This window comes from Sciurus carolinensis, unplaced genomic scaffold (genome assembly GCF_902686445.1).
Source record: "Sciurus carolinensis unplaced genomic scaffold, mSciCar1.2, whole genome shotgun sequence".
NCBI classification, from domain to species: Eukaryota; Metazoa; Chordata; class Mammalia; order Rodentia; family Sciuridae; genus Sciurus; species Sciurus carolinensis.
In genome coordinates this window covers 1672525-1698704 of record NW_025920121.1, presented here as the reverse complement: position 1 = coordinate 1698704, position 26180 = coordinate 1672525, and the positions used below count along the sequence as shown (strand labels likewise).

The following is a 26180-nucleotide window of genomic DNA, read 5'->3' as shown; positions in this document are numbered from 1 at the left end:
CCTGTGATGACCTACAGTCTGCCAGCATATCGACGCCTTTTTTGAGAGCAGATTCCTCACTGTCAGGCGTCTATCATCCGCCATTTGCCTGCCTCTGGCCAGTCCATCGCCTGCCTTACACCTATCCATCACCCAACGCATGAGGTTCACCTCCCAATAGTCTGACAACAGTCAGCAAAATGATCGCCGAGTGCCAGTGGAGCACCAGCTGCCTGCTGTTGCCTGGAAGTTCACTGTTACAGTACTACCTGCAGGTTTGATTACACATGGCTGCCGCCATTTTGAGACAACAGTCAGGCCCCATAGGACCCTGGGCCGGACTGATTGAGCACAATCTCCAGGATCCTTCAGCCCGACTGATCACTCCCTGCCTCTGGGGCCCTCACATAGACTGACTGCTCCCTGCCGCCACGACCCCCAGACCAACTGCGCCCTATCACTGGGACCACAGACTGACTGATTGCAACCAGCCTCCAGGATCCTACAACCACACCAAACACACCCAACCTCCAGGACCCCTGCCTGACCAACCACATACTGCTTCCAGGACCTCCTGATGACCACAGTCACACCCTGAGCTGCAGGTCCCCATTGGCCAACACATTTTGAAGCCAGAGCGGCCATCTCGGATAATCGTGGAAGCTGTAGCTCCAATCTTTGGGTGGGGCAAATCCCATCTTGAGATGCCTGCTGGAGGCTTAAAGCTCACTGTCAGGGGCTATTTGGTCTAGGATTGCATAGTGTCTGATTTGGGCACTGCTAATAATGATATCCCCTTAAAAAAAGGGTTTTGGAAACCTATAGGGTCACTATAAGCCTATAGGGGGAAATCTGCTATACTCCAGATCTGTACTGCTAGAAGGGAAGATACATGAACAACATGGAAAAACAAGGGAAGAAAATGATCCAAACAAATCTAGATTCTATATTAATAGAATCCAATGACAGTATGTTAGAAGAAATGCCAGAAAAGGACTTCAGATTATACATGATTACGATGATTTGCGAAGCAAAGGATGAAATTAGAGAACAAAAGCAGGCAATGAATGATAATACCAATAAGCTAGAGCACCTGCAGGAAGCAAAAGATCATTTCAACAAAGAGAGATTCTCAAAAAAAAAAAAAAAAACCAAACGGAAATCCTTGAAAAGAAGGAAACTCAATGGAAAGCATCACCAAAAGAATAGACCACTTGGAAGACATAACCTCAGACAGTGAAGACAAAATATTGAATCTTGAAAATAAAGTTGCCCAAACAGAGAAGATGGTAAGAAATCATGAACAGAATCTCCAAGAACTATGGGACCTCATGAAAGACCAAATTTAAGAAATATTGGGATTGAGGAAGGCACAGAGATACAAACCAAAGGAATGAACAACCTATTCAATGAAATAGTATCAGGAAATTTCCCAAACCTGAAGATTGAAATGGAAAATCAAATACAAGAGGCTTACATAACACCAAATGTACAAAATCACAACATATCCACTCCAAGGCACATTATAATGAAAATGCCTAACATTCAAAATAAAGATAGTATTTTGAAGGCCGCGAGAGAAAAGCATCAGATTACATATAGGGGGAGACCAATACGGATAGCAGCTGACTTCTCAACCCAGACTCTAAAAGCTAGAGGGGCCTGGACCAACATATTTCAAGCTCTGAAAGAACATGGTTGCCAACCAAGAATCCTATACCCAGCAAAACTAAACTTCAGATTTGAAATGAAATAAAATCCTTCCATGATAAACAAAAGTTAAAAGAATTACAAATAGAAAGCCTGCACTACAGAATGTTCTCAACAAAATATTCCATGAGGAGGAAATAAAAAACAACAATGTAGGTCAGCAAAGGGAGGAACTACCTTAGAGAAAAACCACTCAAAGGAGAAACCAAGCCAGCGTAAAAACCAAAAATAAGCCAAATGACTGGGAATACAAATCATATCTCAGTAATAATCCTGAACGTTAATGGTCTAAACTCATCAATCAAAAGACATAGACCGGCAGAATGGATTAAAAAGGAAGACCCAACAATATGCTGCCTGCAAGAGACTCATCTCATAGAAAAAGACATTCACAGACTAAAGGTGAAAGGATGGGAAAAAACCTACCACGCACATGGACTCAGTAAAAAAGCGGGGGTTTCCATCCTTATATCAGATAAAGTGGACATCAAGCCAAAGTTAGTCAGAAGGGATAAAGAAGAACATTTCATACTGCTTAAGGGAAGCATAAGTCAGGAAGACATAACGATAGTAAATATTTATGCCCCAAACAATGGTGCATCCCCATACATCAAAGAAATCCTCAATTTCAGGAATCACGGAGACCACAACACAATAATTCTGGGTGACTTTAATGCACCGCTGTCACCACTAGATAGATCTTCCAAACAAATTCCAACCAAAGAAACCATAGAACTCAATAACACAATCAATAACTTAGACTTAATAGACACATATAGAATATTCCATCCATCAATGAGCAGATTAACGTTCTTCTCAGTAGCACATGGAACTTTCTCAAAAATAGACCATAGGTTATGCCACAAAGCAGACCTTAGGAAATGCAAAAAAATAGAGATACTTCCTTGTGTTCTATCAGGTCATAATGGACTAAGAGTAGAAATCAATGACAAAATAAAAAACATAAATTACACCAACACCTGGAGACTAAATAATATGCTATTGAATTAAACATGGATAACAAAAAGCATCAGGTAGGAGATGAAAAAATTCAAAGAGGTCAATGAAAATGATGATAGAACATATAAAAATCTCTGGAACACTATGAAACTGGTACTAAGAGGAAAATTCATTGCATGGAGCGCATTTCAGAAAAGAATGAAAAGTCAACAACTAAATGACCTAACATTACACCTCAAAGCCCTAGAAAAAGAAGAACAGAATAACAGAAAAGTAGTAGAAGACAGGAAATAATTAAAATCATAGCTGAAATTAATGAAATTGAAACAAAAGAAACAATTCAAAAAATTTACAAAACAAAAAGTTGGTACTTTGAGAAAGTAAACAAAAGAGATAAACCCATAGACACACTAACAAAGAGAAGGAGAGAGAAGATTCAAATTACTAAAATACATGATGCAAAAGGAAATATCACGACAGACACCACTGAGATACAGAACACAATGAAAAGTTACTTTGAAAATCTGTATTCCAACAAAATAGAAACTACCGAAGACATTGACAATTTCTTGAGACATATGCTCCTCCCAAACTGAACCAGGAGGACATACACAATTTAAACAAAAGAATATCAAGTGATGAAACAGAAGAAGCAATTAAAAATCTACCATCCAAGAAAAGCCCAGGACCAGATGGATTCTCAGCCGAGTTTGATAAGACCTTCAAAGAAGAACTCATTCCAATACTTCTCAAGTATTCCAGGAAACAGAAAAGGAGGGTACCCTACCGAACTCATTTTATGAAGCTAATATCACCTTCATACCCAAAACAGGAAAAGACACACCAAGGAAAGAAAATTTTAGACCAATATCCTTGATAAATATAGATGCAAAGATCCTTAACAAAATATTGGCAAAAGGTATCCAAAAACCTATTAAGAAAATTGTGCACCACGATCAAGTGGGGTTGATCCCAGGAATGCAAGGATGGTTCAACATCCGAAAATCAATAAACGTAATCCATCATGTCAATACACTTAAGGATAAGAATCATATGGTTATTTCAATTGACGCAGAAAAAGCATTCGATGAAATACAAGACCCCTTCATGCTCAAAACACTAGAAAAGAAAAAAATAGGTATAGGAGGAACATACCTGTACATTGTAAAGGCTATTTATGCTAAGCCCATGGCCAACATCATTCTTAATGGAGAAAAACTGAAACCATTCCCTTTAAAAACAGGAACAAGACAGGGATGTCCTCTTTCACAACTTCTATTCAACATTGTCCTCGAAACTCTAGCCAGAGCAATTAGGCAGACCAAAGAAAATAAAGGGATACGAATAGGAAAAGAGGAACTTAAGTTGCCACTATTTGCGGATGACATGATTCTATATTTAGAGGATCCAAAAACCTCCTCCAGAAAACTTCTAGACCTCATCAATGAATTCAGCAAAATAGCAGGCTATAAAATCAACATGCATAAATCTAAAGCATTTTTATACGCAAGCAACGAAACAGCTGAAAGGGAAATGAGGAAAACAACCCCTTTTGCAATAGCCTCAAAAAAAAAAAAAACTTGGGAATCAATCTAACCATAGAGGTAAAAGATCTCTACAATGAAAACTACAAATCACTGAAGAAAGAAATTGAGGAAGACCTTAGAAGATGGAAAGATCTCCCATGTTCTTGGATAGGCAGAATTAATATTGTCAAAATGGCCATACTACCAAAAGTGCCATACAGATTCAATGCAATTCCAATTAAAATCCCAATGATGTACCTTACAGAAATAGAGCAAGCAATCAGGAAATTCATCTGGAAGAATAAGAAACCCAGAATAGCTAAAGCAATCCTTAGCAGGAAGAATTAAAGAGAGGGTATCACAATACCAGAACTTCAATTATACTACAAAGCAATAGTAACAAAAACAGCATGGTATTGGCACCAAAATAGACAGGTAGGTCAATGGAACAGAATAGAGGACATGGAAACAAACCCAAATAAATACAATTTTCTCATAGTAGACAAATGGGCCAAAAATATGCAATGGAGGAAAGATAGCCTCTTCAACAAATGGTGCTGGGAAAACTGGAGAACCATATGCAACAGAATGAAATTAAACCCCTATCTCTCACCCTGCACAAAAATCAACTCACAATGGATCAAAGACCTTGAAATCACACCAGAAACCCTGCATCTTATAGAAGAAAAAGTAGGTCCAATCTTCAACTTGTTGGCTTAGGATCAGACTTCCTTAACAGGACTCCCATATCACAAGAAATAAAAGCAAGAATCAATAACTGGGATAGATTCAAATTAAATAGCTTTCTCTCAGCAAAGGAAACTATCAGCAATGTGAAGAGAGAGCCTGCAGAGTGGGAGAATATCTTTGCCACTCATACTTCAGATAGAGCACTAATTTCCAGATTATATAAAGAACATAAAAAACTCTACGTCAAGAATACAAATAACCCAGTTAACAAATCGGTTAAGGAAATGAACAGATACTTCACAGAAGAAGATCTTCAAGCATTCAACAAACATATGAAAAAATGTTCACCATCTTTAGTAATAAGAGAAATGCAAAACAAAACTACACTAAGATTCCATCTCACCCCAATTAGAATGGCGATTATCAAGAATACAAGCAACAACAGGTGTTGGAGAGGGTGTGGAGAAAAAGGTACACTCATACATTGCTGGAGGGGCTGCAAATTAGTGCAGCCACTCTGGAAAGCAGTGTGGATATTCCTTAGAAAACTTGGAATGTACCTACCATTTGACCCAGCTATCCCACTCCTCGGCCTATACCCAAAGGACTCAAAATCAGCATACTACAGAGATACAGCCACATCAATGTTCATAGCTGCTCAATTCACAATAGCCAGACCGTGGAACCAACCTAGATGCCCTCCAATTGATGAATGGATGCAGAAACTGTGCTATATATACACAATGGAATATTACTCAGTTATAAAGAATAATAAAATTATGGCAATTGCAGGCAAATGGATGACACTGGAGAATATCATGTTAAGTGAGATAAGCCAACCTCAAAAATCCAAAAGATGAATGATCTCGCTGATAAGCAGATGATGACACATAATGGGGAGTGGGAGGGGGGCTCAAATGGAGGAAGGAGGGACTGTGTAGAGGGAAAAGAGAGGTGGGTGGGGTGGGAGGAAGGGAAAAATAACAGAATGAATCAAACATCATTACCCTATGTAAATGTATGATTATGCAAATGGTATGCTGTTACTCCATGTACAAACAGAAACAACATGTATCCCATTTGTTTACAATAAAAATAAATTAAAAAAAAGAAATAATAAAGTTTGTTGAATTGTGGGAAATAGTAAAATGTATATTACAATTTACTTGCTATTTATTAGCACTTGTCCAAAAGTATGTAAACAATGATTTCAAATGTATTTCCTATGAAGAAAATTATGTAATAAAAATAATTAAGCAAAAATATTTGACTATATTAAAAGAGCTGATTTACTTAATTCATCAAAAACTAATTACATCATTGCTTATTATTCTTTCCCATCCAAAATATGATTGGGATTAATATTAAAAGTGACCATTTTAGAAATTATCTTTACATTTACAGTGCCTAAGAGTGCCAGAGCTTGATGAAAAGTCTTAATGACTGACAACTACCTAACCTAAAGGAGAAGATTCATCAAATGAATGACTAAACAATAGGAATAAATACGGTCTTCATATCAAACTTGCTTTCTGTGTTTATATCAATCCAATTTTCTAAGAAACTTGAAAAATAATGTACTAATTTTAGAAATGATAGTAGTAATTTACAGACATTCTGGGTAGCATAGCAGTTTTTATTCATAATCTTGACTACATGCTTTCTTTCATGAGTTGAGTGACTTATACCACGAGAGAACACCTATTAAAAAAGAATAGGGTTTTGATCTCTCAATTAAGAAAAGAAACCTCTTTCCATGTATAGTGAAGTAAAATTATCCACCAGTATGGGCTGGGGATATAGCTCAGTTGGTAGAGTGCTTGCCTTGCAAACACAAGACCCTGGGTTCAATTCCCAGTACCAAAAAAAAAAAAAAAAAAATTATCCACCAGTATGGGATAGTGAAGTAAGATTAGTTCAAAGTCATAAAAGCACTTTACTTTAGGTCTTCAGAGATGTAAACCTCTCCACAAATTTAGTGAATATTATGACTTACTTCTCCCCAGCTTCCATAGTTCCAGCGTGGACAAGGCCCTGAATCGCAGTGCTTTGACTCCGGGGGTTTTGAGGGTGCATCACAGTTACTTGCACTCTGTCCATTCTCATCCTGGCAGACCACGACCCTACGCTGAAGACCTCCAGCACAGTTGTGAGAACACGGGCCAGGATAAAGCACAGAAACACACATGAACTGCAGATTCCACAGTGTGAATTTGCATGCCGAAAAAAAAAAAAAATCACTCCCTGTCTCAACCCTAAGCACACTGAAGCATGAAAATCTGATGAAACACTTAAGTTTTACTGAGGGCATCATTAAAATTTGTTGATGAAAAGTAAGTCTTTCAAGCATGCATTAGGAAGTAATCTTTCACCCTCATCCTAAATGTTAAGTACAAAGGAATTAAAGTTTTAAGATTAACTGGGAAGATATAAAAAGCAAAACACAGTGTTAAGTTACCTAATTTTACCTTTGTATTTTTCTTTAATTTGTATCATTATTATCATGTAAAATATGAACTTTGGTAGTTTACTCAATTTTACTCTATTCCATTTCTATCACAGTAATTTTTGTTTCTTTATAAACATTTGTAGTCTTACTTCTTAAAGGATTTTCTCTTGTTTTTATCACAAAGCACCCTAATCAGAATTGTTTTAAAGTACATTCCTTTGTAATCAACTATCACATTATTCTTCAAATTCATTAAGAACTCTAGGGAGTTGTAGTCTACATCAAAAATGCTTAATCCATTTAAGATTTAAACTATCCATCTTTAGTTAAATTTAGCATTAAAAGTATTTGATGTCATTATATACAGATCTGCTAAAGGAAATATAAAAAATGACAGAAATATAACAAAATGATAGAATTAGTATAACTCAAAAAAGAACAGCTTATTGATCCCCATGATCCTGTTCTCCATTGGTTTCCTCTGAATGACAGATGGATCCCCTGATTTTGATTATCTTTGGTTTGTGAGTTAATGGGAAAAGTCTGCCTGGGAACTGGCTTGGCTGCTCAGAAGAACCAGGAAAGTGGCTGTACCTGGGTGGGCAGGCGGCAGGTTATATTCTTGTTCTACCAAAGATCGAACTTCAGGGCACAGTAATTCTCATCAATTGGCTGCTGGTGGTTGATGCATAAAACTTGTTGAGTTGTTTTTCCATGGCCACATGATGCTGAACACTGACCAGAAATTTAGCCAATATTTACAATGTAATATACTACATTGATATTATATAAAATACCATATATTATATTTAAACATTTCACTTCCTATTTTCTCATAAGGATACTTACAGGTGACCAATTTCCTGCTTGCCATTCTCCACAAGGGCTAAAGCAAACACAGATATTTCAGCAGGTCTGGACAAGTGTGCACACTGTGATTCACCTGCTATTCCATCATGAGCATCAGGACAGCTTTACAGAGCAGGCTTGATTAACTCTTCCACAAGACACAGAGCACTTAAAAACTAAAATAACATCAAAAGTTTAGATAGTACCTCTCCCAATTCCCTTAACCATAGATGTTGCTCACATTCATAAAACATCAAGTTTCCTGAGAAAACATAAATTAGGAATAATATCACCTGGCTTCATTTCTCAGTCAAATACAGATGGGGCAGAAAATATCCCAGTTTAGATCACAAATTTCACAAACAGGTATAAAAATATGAATTAATATAATGTTTTGGAATAATGCTTAGTTATATGAAAAAATTAAAGATACTACATAAGATAATTTTAATATATCATTAACATTAATCTTAAAAGACTTAATGAATATTTAAGACTAAAGCACATTATATATTCTAAATACATTAAAGCTTTTAGTTCAGAAAAGCAACATGAAAATGTCCATAGTTTAAGTAAAAGTTGATAAATGCCTGATGTCACATCGGTATCTTATAACAACCTAGGACATAAGTATCATTAAACTCATTTTGTAGATTAGAAAATCTACAAAAGGTTCAAATTTCCTGCACATAAACACAGGCTGTGGAAAGACAGAGCATAATTTAGCCATGAAGTGACCTAATTCTAAGCCCTATACTTGGTCCATTCCATCAAAATACTTGAGAATGAATACATACATTAACTTAAGCAAATCTGTCCCAAACATTCTGCTGATATCTAAAGGCCCCCAAAAGAAATACTGCATCTCTTCAATAAGTTCACTTACTTGGGTCCAAGAACCATGTCTCCACTGTGCTGCTTTTCCTATGGGTACAGCTGGTAAGGAAGTAGCCCCAATATTGGGGATAATTGGGCAGGGAGTAACTATACAGTCCTATTCAAAAGAAAAACCAATTTCAAAGAACATCATTTAATTAATCAACCACATTTTAATTAAATCTGATATTTCTTTGCCTCTGTCACATATCTTATTCAAGAATAGCTGCACACCAATTTAAAAAGTGATAATGTAAAGAATTTTAGTTTCAAATGTTCAAAGTACTGTCAAGTGCTAGCAGTGGATAATAAGACTGAATATCAATATTTGAATCATTGCATCTCATAATTGAAAAGGGAAAGAGCCAAGTCCTTCAAAAATACCACTAGGCTGAAACATTCTGAAGGAATACAGAACTCCACCTTAAAAAAGCACAACACACTTTAAGATTCCATAATATTCATAATAATAGATGTTGTCATACATGCACAGTTCAAAGAATAGAAATACACAAGTTAAATAAAAGATCCAATGGCAGATAAAAGGTAAACTATTTCATAATTAAGCTATAAGACTGGCAAAACCAAGAATGATAAATTCTATCTCATGCACATATTTTTAAGGCATAGAGGTTTAAGTGGGAAAAGTACATATAAAATAATTTGAACACATTAGTGATCCTCTTGTTAAATAATAGATATTTTTGTTTATAATCCACAAAGAGGTTTCCTTTACCTGCCTATCACCTGGGCGACGGCCCCTTGACATTCTCTGTCATCTAATACTGCACTAAGGAGCTCATTGACACATTTAACAGCACTTATCTGATACCCACGTCCGCAGGTAGCTGTGCACTGAAAGATAAAGATAAAAAGATATCAAAAATACATTGCTTTTTAAAAATTACATAAACTTCAATTTTCTTAACAAATATATAGGTAATAATATGCTTTCAGTACATCTTTTGTACAACCCTTTATGCCACATTCAAAAATCTAAAATTAATAAATTCAATCAATATGCCTACTTATTTAAATATATTATGTAGACATTACTAAATACTGAAGTCAATGAAATGTGTATTATTAATATAGCTTTAAAAATTATCATGTAAAATTATTAGTAAATGCCTGATATTTTGGAGGCAAAGTCAGTACAATTATAGAAAAATATACTTTCAAACTCTACCTGGTGTATCTCACTTAATACATTAAGTACATTTCAAAGAGATAAAGAAGGGAGAGGTGAAAAGGTTTCCATCAGTTCTGGCAATCTTCACAGGACAATACGCTACCCATGCTCATCTAGTCTGATCACTGCTCATCTTGCAGATTTCTAGCTGCCTGGTCAGCAGAACTTCTAAAGAATGCCTATTCTAAATATAGTAAAGATACCAATGTAAACACAGAATATGAAAATATTTATAGTTTGATAAAATATTATAAAACATGAGATTTACAGTCTTTGGGTAACTAAAATGAATCCAAAAGCAAAGCTAAAATATTTACCACAGCAGTAATGTCAAAATTTTAAATATACTCACAGACCTCCATGATCCTACTTTCCAAGCAGCACATGCATGAAGTTCACATAGTCTTAGAGATTCAAGTTTGGTACTTGGATTACAGAAGCCATCACTCAAGTGATCTTCATTCAGTTGACAACAAACCTGTCACTGCTTTGATCCTTTTCCATATGTAACAATACACTGTAAGAAGTCAATAGGATGTATTACAAAATGATGCAATGATCAATTTGCATGATAAATTACAGTTGTAAGACCATTCCTAAGTGCATTATAACCCCAATCGTTTACAGACAGTCACTGGGTAAAACTGCCACCCCTCATTTCTGTGGCCCAAGTGTCACTGAAATGTCCACTGGTCCTAGGAAACCAAACCTTAGAAGGTTATATTCCAGGTTACTGCACTTATAAAACTAGTTATAAACATTAGCAAATGTTATTGCTAACTTGATAACTATAAATAGATTAAGGATAGCCATTTTGAAAACTTGTACTGCCTTTATAAAAAATTATTTTTAAATGATAAAGCTAAATATGTGTGAATTTTATAAAATTTTTGATGCAGTTTCCTAACAATATTATAACAGTTCTAAGACTCAGGTTTTTAATGTTACCTCACTCCAATCACTAGCAGCCCGAAAATTCACTGGAGTTCTCTAGAATCATTCCAGGAAGCTCCTGACATTCTCTGTCAGCAAGGTGGTGGCCAAAGTTGTTTACACAATAAGATTCTCTAGACCTTTACCCTCCTCCACAACTCTTGGAACACTGATTTAAAAAAAAAAAAAGAAAAGAAAAGACAATAAAAAGATCAGTGGTGTCACAGATTGCAGGGAGGGAGGCAGGATGAGAAGGTGAGCACAGTTATTCTCAGGGCAGGGAAACGTCTCTGGGTGATAACATCACCATAAACATACACAGCACAAATAGTGGATCCTAATATAAACTATAGACTTTAGTTGATAATAATGCATAAAAATTGGCTCATCAATTACACACATGTGCCAAACTAATGCAAGATGATAACAGAGGGAGTGGGTAAGGGATGGGCAAGGGGAAACATAAAGGGAAGGAAGAAGGCAGAATATCCAGCATTTCTGTACCTTCTGTTCAAGGTTTTTCAGTAAACCTAAAGATGCTCTAAAAATTAAAGTCCATCAATTTTTTTTAAAAAATGACATGATACATATAACAAGTTAGAGTAGAGCCCTAACAAATTAGCAGTAATGCATAATATGGGCAGTCAATAAACTTTTGTTATAAGCCACTGAGATTTGACGGCCAGTTGTATGCAGCATAATAGCAAAAGTAAATTCAGAGAAATGGTTATAAGTAGTCAGAATAGTCTAAATTTACATTTTCTGCAATTAAGAGACAGTACAGAGTTTAAGCAGTCTGTGACATGACCAACTTTCTGTTTATAAAGCTCAACTATGTACTATCAGTTGACTAATTATCTCCGATCTTTCCTAAAGAACCTCTAAAATAAAATTTTTTTTAAAAGGCATATGTCTAAAAGGGATAAAAGGAAACACAGTAGGCAAGAGAAGGAATTTTTTAATATGAAAAGCAGATTGGAATATGTATTTTTAAATTTTTTTGTACTTTTAGATGAACAGAATGCCTTTATTTGTTTATTTTTATGTGGTGCTAAGGATACAACCCAGTGCCCTACATGTGTTAGGCAAGTGCTCTGCCACTGAACCCCAGTCCCAGTCCAAGTCCTTGAATAGACTTTTGACAGTCAAGGAAGAAGAATACTAAACCTGTGAAGGTGGAGAGTGAATTAAAAAACAAAATCATGCCACAAAATCCAAGAGAAGTCCAGGAATCAAAAGACACCAGGTTTGTCTGAAGAGGTGAATGTTGTGAGAGGTAGATCTAAAAAATAGAGACTTGATTGAAAGGTATTTATGAAGAACAGTTAAGTCAACAACCCTTCTAGCCAAGAGCAGCAGAAAATAAGCCACCTAAGTTACTTGGCATTTCTAGTGGTCACATTAAAAAATTAGTAACAGGTGATATTAATTTCAATAGCAGTTGTATTTAACCCAATTATCTGGAATAGAACCAGTTTAATATGGCACCAATGTAAAAATTATCCATATGTTTGCATTCTTTTTTTTATATTAGGTTTCCAAATCCAGTGACTATATCACACTTACAGCACATGGACTAGCCACAGGTGGACAGCATAGCTCTAGGAGAGAACTTGAGGGAATGGGACATAATGCAGGGAATCGATAGCACAGCAGATTGAAATGGGGTGATGAAGTGAGTCTCCATAATGAAAGAACAGATTCCAGCCTGACTCACCACCTACTGTGACCCAAAGATGACGTCTGTTGTTTTCCCCCACCACAACTGTCAGAAGATGAGGGAATTCCTCTCTTGGGTGACCATTTAACCAAGAAAAAGGATCAACTGACAAGGACATTTGGTTCTTCAACCCACTGACAAACAAAAGGGCTGCTCAACAATCCAGCTACCCTAGAACAAGGCCTCTGGTTGACTCATCTGCCCCACACAGAACATCCAATCAGCATCTTAGTCCTTCCTAAATATGAACAATCAACAAGTGATCATTGGAAATTCTGGAAAGCTACTAACAAAAGAGGACAAAAGAAATAAAAACAAAATAAGACTAGGATGAAACTAGTTTATGAGAGCAGAAAAATCTCAAGACTACACATACACTCAGAGGCCTAATAGAAGATATTATACCCATGAAATAAAAGCAAGACATTATGAGAAGAAACATGAAAACAGTGAAATGGAGAGAATAAATGAGAATTAAGTGCTAAGTTTAAGAGGTTGAATACTCAAACAATAAAACTTTCAGAAACATAAGAAAAATGAGAGGAAATTATCAAAAACATTAATGGGGTTGGGGATATGGCTCAGTTGGTAGAGTACTTACCTCGCAAGCACAAGGCCCTGCGTTGAATACCCAGCACTGCAAAAATAAATAAATAAATAAATAAAAATAAAAAATAAAAATAAAAAAATTAATGAATGCAACTACATTTCTCAAGACAAAGAATCAGTGTTTCCAAGTTGAAATGACAACCTAATTCCTTAGAAAAATAAAGAAAAATAAAATTAAATGAACATCAGCATCAAGGTATTAGCATGAAGGGATCTACAAAATTTCCAGAATAGAAAATGCCACATACAAGCACAGGAAATTGAAAAATAAGCTGAGGAAATAGTCATAAAACATAAAATTTCCAAATTTTCAAGGGAAATCATGTATTTTAGAATTTGTATGAAAGTATTTAGCAAGAATGAGAATGGAATGAAACAACTTTCAGGGATGGGAACCTCTAAAGTTACCTTTCCTTCTCAGTATGTTACTGAGGAGCATGTCCACCTACTGCGGGAAGGAAACCAGAAAGAGGAACTCATAAAACAGAAAACAAGGAATCCAGCCTAAGAGAATGTTGAAGGGAATTGCCAGGATAATAAATGAGGGACATCTGGCAGTGAGGGTCACATAACAAGACTAAAAAGCAACACAAACAAATCAGTGCAAGAGAAATGAGGGTCATGGACAAAGATGAAAAAATGAAGGAAAATTAAAGCTATCAAACAGGCTTGCAATACTAAGAAAATGTGTAGTACTGACAAAAATCTTGAGGACTGATAACTTTCAAAATGCAGAAAAACAAATATGAAAACAAAAACTGAGGAAATGCATCTGAGAGAAACCAAAAGGGTAAAAAAAGGAATACATTCAACAGTGTACTGTGTGGGAAAAGAATTAATAGTTCTTTTCTCTTGCACGTGATCCTTTAAGGGAACTCTCCTGGTCTGGACACCCCCACCACTTCTCACTATATATTTCACAAACTCCAAGAATCATATTATTATTTATTTGGTGTGTGCACTGCACTTACAAATGTGCTTTAAGAATATGCCTTTATTCACCTATTGCTTGGCTCTGTCCCCCTAGGTTCCCATGCTCCCCAAATTCCAATACTCTTCAATAAAGTACATCCAGGGCCTTTCCACCAAGTTAGTTCTTCCTTCTGCATTACCAAAGCCCCTAGTTCTACTTTAGCATTTATTCCAGTTGACCTGGTAGTCATCCACTACCACAGGCCTTCTTGGAGACACTGCGCAAGCAGTTTCAGGAATGCCTGTTCCATGCAAACATTCTGTGCATCACTGTCCCAAAGCAACAGGACTGCAGGTGGGCCTCTTCCTGAATGATGCAGCACAGTTCCTGTGGAACCTGCTCACATCAGCTAACTAGATTGTCCCTCACATTCTTATCATCTGTGGCCACTGCCTCTGGTCACCTGATTCCTCCTATAGGATCATCTCCACACTGCTCTAGGCTTCCTTTCCTCTGACCACTGTTTTCCCCTATTCTTAAGCTTTCTCTCTATTCTCCATGAAAACAACTTCTCCATTCCATACATCTTCTCTATACCTCAGCTTCAGTCTACTCACACCTTCTTTCTCTGATCATCTCTAATACACACAGAGATAAGGTATTGCATTTACCATTTTATTACTATTACACTACTATTTAACATTATGATTTCTACTCATGCTTCTGTTGCATCCGCTAGACTTTAAAACCTGAATTCATAACTGGGGTCTCATTAATAACCTAAAACAAAGCAACCCCTCAATAAATATCCTTCATTGAACATGTATTGCACAACTAAGCATCCATAATTACACACTACACAAAGACTCTAGTCTTCCTATTTTCTGTCCCAAATATAAATTTCTCTTCCATTTCTTCTCTGCTCCTTTCAGTCATTCATGCCACCAGTACATAACCATGGAAGGCAAATGAAAGAATGACAGAAGGTTTGAAATCTCAACACAAAAAGAGAGAGACAGGTTGCTAAGAACAAGTGTGTGGAGGAGAGTGGATGAGAAGGTAGGTATTTCACTAGGAAGAGGGATGTAAGTAAGAGAAAATCTCTGCTACTGCAAAAAAAAAATAAGTAAGAGAGAGAGAGAGATAAACAGAATGAGAATGAGAATGTGAGAATGTACCAGGAACAGTTGAAAAGGGGAGTTTTAAGTGGGGGCTGTTAAGTAAGATACAGGAAGAGAGGGAAAAGTAAGGAGAAAATAAAACTACACTTTTGTATGTCTGTGCCATATGGAAAGGAGGAGGATTCCATAGCAGCCTGACTCAAAGGGACTGAATGATAACAGCATACAGTTAAACCACCATCTCTTTTTAAAACTGGGGTACCTTGACACATTTTGATACAGTCTTGTCGTGGTCCATGTACATCCCATGTGAACAGGTCACTTCTATCCTCCACAGGAATGTGGAAGGAATATCATATATCAGGGTTGTATAAATTACCCACACATAGCACCTCAATAAAGACAAAGGAACATACAATCAATTTATAAAACATACATGCTTCAGACATAATTTCTACGTTTAATAATGAATGCTTGGGGCTGGGGAGATAGCTCAGTTGGTAGAGTGCTTGCCTTGTAAGCATAAGGCCCTGGGTTTGATCCCCAGCACTCAAAAAAAAAGCTTAATAATGAATGCTAAGTACTTAACCACTATAGTTCACTAACATGATTAAAGCAAAGTCTTACTGACAACCAAAGAGTTACCCGTAAAACAAGTTCTTCTTCCAGTCAGTACTGTTAATTCTTTAAATTGAATTGTTTGATCCACTATATTCAAAAAGAGCTCCTTGTATGTTTATTTCTCTTTTTAACAAACAACAAAACTTCCATTTAAAAGAAAATTCCCTTGGGCATCAGATAGGGCTGTAAAGAACAAACGTATTGCTCATCAAACCATAAAGAAAGTCAACAGTACAGAAAAAGCTTTTTTAACTGTTTACATTCCTGTATCAAATTTAAAGAATAAAATTTTAAATTGGTATTAAGAATAATATTGAAGAAATAAACCTTACTTTGCAACAGTGTGGTATCAATTCTGTAAGTAGGGGATCTTCAGCACATCAACCAAATATATTAGAATAAATGCACCCTATACTTTTCTATCTGAAAGGGGTACAGAGTCTCAGGAGCAACCTACACAAAGAGGCCAGGCAGAAAGAAATCATGCCCCTACCAGACAGATCAGCTAAGCCAATCTTGGTCATCAACAGAAGGAAACAAAGAGCAGACTGTGGCAAGACTCCATTTATACTTGTCTTGGAAAAAAATGTACAAAGCTTAAAAACTAGGGTCAGTATTCTAAAAGGAAATGCAATGACTACACCACTCTCTATGCACCTGTCTCGATCTTTTTATAGAGGCACTCTATCCTTGTTGAAATGTATGTGAATATCAGCTTTTCAGAATAATACTCCTACCTCCTTCTCTAGTCATGCCTTTTCTTGTTCTCTCTTTCCCATTGATAGGTAATAAGATAAGCCTATCAAATACATGCATGCAAAAGTATAGTATAGTATATATTCTTAATTTGTTGCTTTTTAAATATAAAATTGCATGGTGTCCACAATAGTGTGGTAGTAAAAAGACAAAAGAATTTAGTATTCAAACAGTGGGTTAAGTTCAAGTTGTCTCAATTAGTTGATTTGTGATGTTAGACAAACTTCTAGCTCTGATTCCTAAATTGCATAATAAGTCAATACAAATTTCTGCCTTAACAGGCCCTTCATCAGGATCAAATTTGGAAAATGTTTACAAAGTGTGTAAAGGGTAAAATCTATGCTATTTATTTTCAATTTTCAAGAGAATATGTAATATTTAAAACTTTATAATAATAAAACTATAATAATCAAATGCTTCTCTTCTTGTTTTACTAGTATTATACTTCTCAGTGAAACAATAACCTTTTGGGGAAAAATGTGTTTGACATGCAGGGAGCTGCACCAAAAGCACAAAGTTGACATACTTCATAATAAGTGCTAAACTTCATAATAAATGCAATACCCCTCTGAAAAAGCAATCTTGAAGGGATCATTGCAAATCAGTTACATGTTTCTGTGCATATGTGAACTAGTTAAACTGCCTTTATATATTATACTGAGTTCAGTGAAGAACAAATAATATTCTAAATTTATTCTCTGAAACAGAAATTCCTCTGTGTAGGAATCTGCACTTAATCAAATGTAGACACGCCTATTTAAAGAAACATCTGTTACATTAACTCTAAGGGAAACAGGATTTGTGAAAAAAATTCTACATATTTTGTTACTTTTAGTTACAAAATTTCATAAACATTTTAAAAATCCCTTCTAGTGAATTTGTTTGTTTGGCTCACTTCAAATTAAATTTTAACATTTACATTTGTAGTTCTCTTAAAAAATGATGATACTTTATAGATGAACATTTCTAATTTTTTAACCTTGGGCAGAACCTGTGGTCCATTCCCAGGAAGATACAGATATGTACACTTGGAACCTTAGAGAGATCTACTGGTTTATTTATCTACATATACTGTAGCATTCTTCTGTGTCTATGCACACAGGTTAATATTTTTTAGCAGAAGAAAAAGAATTTCAAATAAACATAAAAGGATAATATATCAAAATATTTAAATTTTATTCTCTGGGAAAATTAATCATTGCATTTATTAAGATGAAATTCAGAAAACACAGAATTAATCACTTTAAATGAACACTTCAATTTAATACATTCATAATGTGCAACCACCACCTTAATCTAGTTCTAAAACTTTTCTATCACCCAAAAAGATTCCCTGTATCCATTATGTGGTTGATCCCTTTACATCTGACTTTGGTAATGACAAATATAATTCCTGAAATAAGTTATTCACAACAGATTCACATTCCCTGTTATAAGATTAATTATCTGGGCCAATATTTCATATTTTATTAATGTGAAGTAGATAATTCCTCAATATCAGCTGAACATCACCACCTATTCCAATATGGTAAACTGTTGGTAAGTCAACTTTTAAGATGTTTCTCAAATGCAAAAGTTTTGTAAAATATTCTTTTCATGTTGTGTCTAAGCAAAATTATCTAAATTTTAAAGCTAATTTCCAAATATAAATGCCAAAAAGTTGCATAATTTTTATTAACTAGAGGGAGGAGAACTGTATTCTAAATACACAGGTATTTAAGTGAACATACATTTGGTTATCTAAAATATCCTTATGAAGAAAAAAAAAACTTTCAGAATTTCGTTCAGTGTTTCTTTCGAAAAGGATATATTTTGTGTAGCTTAAAAAGAACATAGGTACAGAGTCAGATGACCTAAGCTCAGTAGGAACTGAAACTGTGTTTGCTCCAGGGATTCTTTTTGCCTTCCAGGAATTCACACCAACCTCAGACCTCCATGAAATCACACACAAACCACATGTTGGCTGCTGCTTACCAAAAATGTTTACCAAGGTGATTGTCATCTTCTGCTTTTCCACAATAGCTGTGCTGAAGAATTTCAATGCTTGTTGCTCCTGTGGGAATCTTTACAACAACACTGTAACCTGCAATTTAAAGTTATGCATGTTCAATTTCACAAGAGCAGGTGTCCTAGAGGATATTACTGCTAAATGAATGGTACAGTCAGTTCTAATTTCATTTTACCTTTAAAAAATGAAACTGGTTATTCCTTTTGAACCAATACCTTAATAAGTTACTAAGGATTGGAAAAAAGCAGCTGTCGTCTAGAAGCACATAGAGTTTCAAATTCTTAAAGTATAACTCTTCCTAACTTTTTATTTTTAAAGTTCTGTTTTTTCTTCCTTTTAATATCATCATTATTATTTTAAGTAGTAAGGATTGAATACAGGGACTCTCTACATTAATTACATCCTCAGCCCTTTTTATTCTTTATTTTGAGACAGGTTCTAAGTTGCTGAGACTGACCTGAAATCTTCTTGCCTCAATCTCCCCTGTCACTGGAATTACAAGTATGTACCTTCACGTCCAGAATACAATTCTTAACATAGAATAGAATGAAATTAGTATGCCAGCACCTTAAGTGCTTAATTAGCATATTCAAGTTTGACTAATGCATTTAGATTTTCTATTGGGAAAAATAAGTAAATAAGTATAGGGATTAGTTTACTGAAATTAAATAAAAGTAATGCCTCTATTTTATGAGATCAAATTCAATAAAAAAGGGAAAATACTATATTAAATATACATTAAACAAGAAACAGAAACACAGAAACATTCTGTTCCTGAAACAGAAACATTCATATTACATAGTTATCCAAATACTCTCGGGGAAGTATATAATTGATTATGTTCTAGTTATGTTAATCTAAGTTTTTCTTATCTTTTCTTATTATGATTTTTCTCTACTTAATAAACAAGTGAGAGAAACTGTAATACTTCTCATGCACTAAATTTTAAAACACTGGATTCACTTAAGAAGTTTTATAAAAGCTTAAATTTGTGATCCTGCTATACTTGTAGTGCCTTTTTGCTATCTCTTTAAGGCATCCCATTTTAAAAATAATGTGATAAATGGTAGGAAGAGTCTGCATACAGTACACATACATATTAGTTGGAGGTTATCAGCCTTAAAGAATAATTTCAACTCACATTCTCTTCACTATAAAATATTCCTGTTCACTACTTTCACTCTATCTGCTAGAGTTTTTCAAGAAAGCTAGCCTGACACAGTGCAAAGGCAACAAGATAAAGGTGACCACCAGGGAGCAGAAATGTGGCCAATGCCATTTAAGGTACTGAAAATGACTTCAACACTTTTCTCCATTTACAAATCAATTAATTCACAGTACAGTTTTTGCAAGGTTAACTATTTAATCCTAATTTGAAATATGTTTTTCTCCTCCAAAAATACAATTTTCAACAGACTGTGATAAGTATGAGTCATTGATTATAGGAGATCAAATGTGTGTGGCTTTCATGAAATAATGAATAAAAACAACTAGAAAAATAGTACCACCAGCATGGAACAGTATGAAGTGTTCTACACTTACTTTATAGGTAAAAATATAATCTTTGGGTTTTAAGTTATACCTCTTTAATTGAGATAACTCATAATAACCTAACACATGTTCAAACACATATGAACACAATAAGATGCTGAAAAACATAGCTATAAATAACACACTTCTACTGTGCAAGGAAAGTCTTAATGGTCTGTTTTTATTTCACAAAAAAGAAAAAAAAATGTCCAGGAAATTTTAGACTGGAAAATATCTGAGATAGTCTCACAGCCATTTTGAGTAAAAATGAAATCAAGACCAAATATCAATTCTTAATATCTGTAATTCAGATACTGCTTGAGAAATCAAATATGATGATACTTATGATCCACTATTTAAGTTAATGATTTTATTCTTTGCCTTCAATCAAAATTTTCAATATTAATAACAAATACAACAGCTAGACCAAGTCAGACAAAAAAAAAGAGTGGTTCAAATGATAATAATTTAAAGCAAGTTTCCTGAAAAAGTATCATAGGTATACATTTTAGATTATTTAGATTACAGGAACATTCAATTGCTAGGAATCTATTTACACATCTTGGTCAAATAACACTGAATTTACTCTTATTCTCAAAATGCACCTATTATGTTTTTAATAATTAGATTTGTCTTGGGAGAGTGAATTCATTAATTTAAGAGTACATTTGGTATTAGATGTAATTTTTATATTTAGGAAGTATTTCTTTCATAATCATTTTGAACTGAGGGTATAGAGCACACAAAACAATAGTGAAGTGTTACTATTATACCTTCATCATGTACTCTACTATTACATTGAATAAAAGGGAAAACTAGAAGCAAATACACAGCTGAACATAATGGATACAGCTGAAGACACCTGTCATTGTCCTGCATGAAGGGTTATCTCTACCACACACTCCATGTTTGTCTCTCTTGACCTTGGAGTTTAACACATGATCACAGCCAGACAGCTTCAAAACACAATTAGTACAATTAAGATACTCCTTGAATGTACATAAGATATGAGAGATAGAAGGCTAGAGAGAGAATTTTAACAAAGGTGTTAGTTAAATGTCACCACAGCAGGTCACAATCAAAGTAGCAAAAGCAGTTTCTACCATTTTAGGGAGCTCACACTGTCTTTATCTTGATCCTGAATAGCACAAGCAAAACAAAATCAGCAAACAGAGCTTTATGAGTCATTATTAAATGACAGAAAATGGCCTAGTAACAAATCTAAACACACTGTAATATATAACATGATATAAAAATAAATTTATTTGGAGTCACAAGAATGTACCAGGAAGCCACACAAGGAATATTTGGTTAGAGAAAGGGAAGAAAACTATTGTAATTAAATCACAGTATGTGTGTGTGTGTGTGTGTGTGTACATATATACACACTTCTAGTTTACTTACCCGACATAGGCCTTGAACACAGATTTCACTGGTTTCAGCAACCCTGTCCTTCAATTGGTAGAAGTTAGTAGTTCTGGCAACCTGAAAACAGAGTTTACAAAGATCTTTTATGGCAACTGTAAAAATGTAAAAAAGAGTTACTTTGGGGTGTAAAATAATAAAGTCATGTGTTCTTAGGTCTCAAAAACATTTACATCAAATATATTATGATTACTTGCTCTCACTGTACATTGGAAGCCACCTCCCATTAGGGGAAAGACCATTGATGTTGAAATGTTTCCCATCACAGTCAGAGCACTGCTTTTCTGGAAAGTCTTTTGGACACGAATCAGTGTTACATGATCGGAATTTCATCCTGCGGCCCACAGAGTACTTTCTTCCATTTCTTGGCCTAGTCACATTCATTACATTTTAATGCACAACAGTACAATATTATTTTTGTCATTTACTTCTATAACTGTTCCATTCTTTTCCAGGATCAGGAAAACCACTGATGTTCCAATAATATAATTTTTTAAAAAGAAATATATAAAGGGGATTTTTAAGCAATTTTCTGGCTAATAAACTATAAAAATATCCACCTTCATGTGGACACTGAAGCCTGAAAGGCAGAAATGTATCTTATTTTTGACAAGATTAACTAACAAAGAACTAATGATGGACTTTTGTTGTAAAACATCAAACTGAAATTTGTTCACTTTCTGGGGGAAAAGAAAATATGTAATGAGCCAAAGACAATAAAAGAGGAAGACAGTATGTTAAAAAGGAAATATATATGCATCTCCACTGTGTATATACTTCTTGCCACTCAGTTTGAGGATTTTCATAGTATCGCTAACACGTAACCTTCGGATCACACTTCCCAGCACAAAGAGTTATTAATGATTAGCCCCTGGGCTGCACCTTCCTGCCCTTTGGAGAAGAAAAAAAGAAGAAAAGAGAAGGTGGGGAATTCTGGGGTCTATAAAAGAGTAAGACACTCCCACTTTCATGGGCATCTAGCTCTGGGCCCCACTTCTTTCCAGAGATGTATGCTATCTCTGTCTCTTTCTTAAATAAAACTTGCTTTCTTTGCTTGCCTTGGTGTTTCTCAGGTATTTAATCTTCAACACCAGGGGACAAGGGCCCAATCCTGATCTCTAAGACTGGTATCATATGTATATAGCGAATATTTGTGGCTATCATGGCCTCTTATTCTCTGGTCTAAGTCAAGCCCTGCATTTACAGAGTACAGAGGGCATTTACCATTGTGAGTAGAAGAAACAGAAAAGGACTGAAAAAAAAAGAATAATTTACAGAAAAGTAAGAATAGTTGCCTAAGTGACTTTGTACTCATAAAGAGTGCTCATGGAAGTTTCTATTTATGAATATTCCTAAAACCAATTGCCTCAATCAGGAGTATCCAGAACACATATTAATAATTTACGTGGTTGGGCTGGGGTTGTAGCTCAGTGGCAGAGCAATTGCCTGGCACAAGTGAGGCAATGGGTTCAATCCTTAACACTGCATAAAAATAAATAAATCAAAGGCATGCTGTACATCTGTAACAACAAAAAATCTTTTTAAAAAATTTATGTGGTAGAAATTATTAAATGATGATATAAATTAAGCCTACAAATAAAGAGTATGAGCTTTAAAAATATTAAAGCAAGTCTTGCCAGGATTGGTGATGCAACACCTACAATCCCAGTGACATGAAAGGCTTAGACAGGAGGACTGCCAGTTTGAAACTAGCTTCAGCAATTTAGTAAGGCTTTCAGCAACTCAGTGGAACTCTGTCTTAAAATAAAATTTTTAAAAAGAACTGAGGATATGGTTCAGGGGTAAAGCCCCCAGGGTTCAAGCCCCAGTACCAAGAAGGAAAAAAATAAAACCTGGAAAATTATACTACTACTAAGGATAAAATTAAGTGATAAATATCCCCCAACTTGGGATATTTTGTCCTGTATCAATCAGCATCATATCTGACAGACACAATGAGGGAAAATTGTGTGGAAAATGCTGAATGATATGAAAAATAGGAGAGATTGAGATATTATCTGAATCTTTATAAAAATAGACAAGATAATGGGGCTGTGGGTGTAGCTCAGTAGGTAGAGCATTCGCCTAGCATGTACAAGGCCCAGGTCTTGATTCTCAGGACCACAAATTAGCAAAACAAGCTAATAACTTATTGTCTATGTTTCATTATATCTCACAGATATGACAATAGGTCAAGAAACAAGTGCATCATCCTAAGGAAAAAAATAAAATTTTATAGCCTGGAATTACCCTCCCAAATTGAACATTAAGGCAAATAGGAGGAATCCCTCCCTCTCTACTAATTTATGGAAAAGTAAGAATAGTTGCCTAAATGACTTTCACTACATTTATAAGTAAAATTGAGGGAAGTATATGGAGAGTAGGTATGTATTTGATAAATATAACAGAATGTTAAAAACTAGTAACACAACAAAATAATTAGGTATCTACTTACAAGGTGTTCCTTTGCTGGCTTCTTCCATAGTTACCCTGACATAGGGCTTACTAAAGTCAACTTCAATTTCATCAGAAAAAGGAGCTGGCTGCCTTAAAACCTTAAGAGGAGAATTAAGGAAAAGAAAGTTAAATTCAATGGTACACATTGAAGTACTAAAAAATGACAGCTTTAAAGAACATTGGGATCAGTCAAAATGGCACATGTCTCCATTCCAATGACTCAGGGCGACTAAGAAGGAGGATCACAAGATCCAAGCCAGCCTAGGTAACTTAAAATACAAAATAAAAAAGATACAAAGGGCTGGGGATGTAGCTTAGTGGTAAGGCACTTTGGGTTCAATCCCTAGTACTGAAAAACAATTTAGTTATTCAATATGCTGTAACAAAAACTCCTCCTAAACTTTATAACATGAAGAAGGGTCAGGGTATGCTATTTCAAAGTGACAACTAAAAATTGGAACCTTTTACAAAGTGAGTAAATCATGGCATGAAAAATAAATGCCTTGTTGGTAATTTCAGAGTAAAACTGAGTGATCCAATTGGAAATATAAACACAATCCCAACTATCTGGATCTAAAATGATGGCTCCTGCTCCTCTGCAGAAAGACAGAACAGGCAACCCTGTACCATGTGACAAAACTGCCAAGTTCCTGAATGTGTTTTCGTACTACTTCAACCAGACACCTGGGAAGGCAAAGAGCTCCTGGGGGCTATACTTGGTATAATTATTCACTGTATGATGCTTTATACTTTAATTTTGTTTTAATGTTCATAACAGCCTGTAAGGAAAGTAATATTACAGTAGAATTCTCAATTTAAAGATGAGGGAAACAAAGATCAGAAGTTTGTATGAATTGTATGCAGTTATTCAGATGCAAACCTGAATTAAGAATGCAAGTATAGCTGGGCATGGTGGCGCATGCCTGTAACCCCAGTGACTCAGGACGCTAAAGCAGGACAACTGGAGGTTTGAAGCCAGCCTCAGCAACTCAGCAAGGCTGTAAGCAGCCTACTGAGACCCTATCTCAAAATAAAAACTAAAAAGGGCCAGGGATGTTGCTCAGTGGTTAAGCACCTCTGGGTTCATTCCCTAGTACCAAAAATAAAAAAAAGAAGAATGCAAGTAAGTATGCTCGTTTCTCTGTACATTACTTTGTTTGAGAGTTCTTGCCAAACTTATTCCTAAGATTTTATTCCATTTGATGCTATAGTTAATGGAATTACTTATTTCAAGACTGTTTCTTGCTAATATACAGAAGTATAGTTGATTTGTATCTAATTGTGTAATTGTAATTGATTTGTCTATTTCTGTGTCCTGTGATGCTGCTAACCTCAATTATTAGTTTGTTTGGTCCCCCCTGCACCCCAAGTCTGGTCTATTTCCAAAGGTGAAAAAGTCAATTATTAGTTTTAGAAAAGATTCCTTAGGATTTTCTATGAGATCATGTTGTCTGTAAATATAGTTTTACTTTACTCCTTTCCAATCTGAATGTTTTCTTTCTTTCATTTTTTCTTTTTGCACTTCTGAGGATCAAACACAGGGCCTCACACATGCTAGACAAATGCCGTAGAGTCACATTTCCAACCCTGTTTTCTTTCTTTTTATTAGCTTTCATTGCAGTTAGAATTAGTACAACACTGAGCAGAAGTGGAAAGGGCAAATATTCTTGCCTCATTCCAAGAATGGGGTGGGACGCATGCAATATTTCAATATTAAGTATGATATTAGTTATAGGTGTTTTTATAGATGTTCTTTAGAATGAGGAACCGCCCTTCTTTGTGCAGTTTCCTGAGAGTTTTTAGAATGGATGAGGGCTAAATTTTGTCAATTATCTTCTCTTCACCCATTGTAGTAA

At 35.2% G+C, this 26180-nt stretch overlaps 1 pseudogene; it reads right to left on the bottom strand.

Moving 5' to 3' along the window:
* The window catches only part of LOC124973764 (A disintegrin and metalloproteinase with thrombospondin motifs 20-like), a 43025-nt pseudogene extending 20774 nt beyond the window's left edge, over positions 1–22251 (bottom strand).
* Between the last annotated feature and the right edge of the window lie 3929 nt (positions 22252–26180).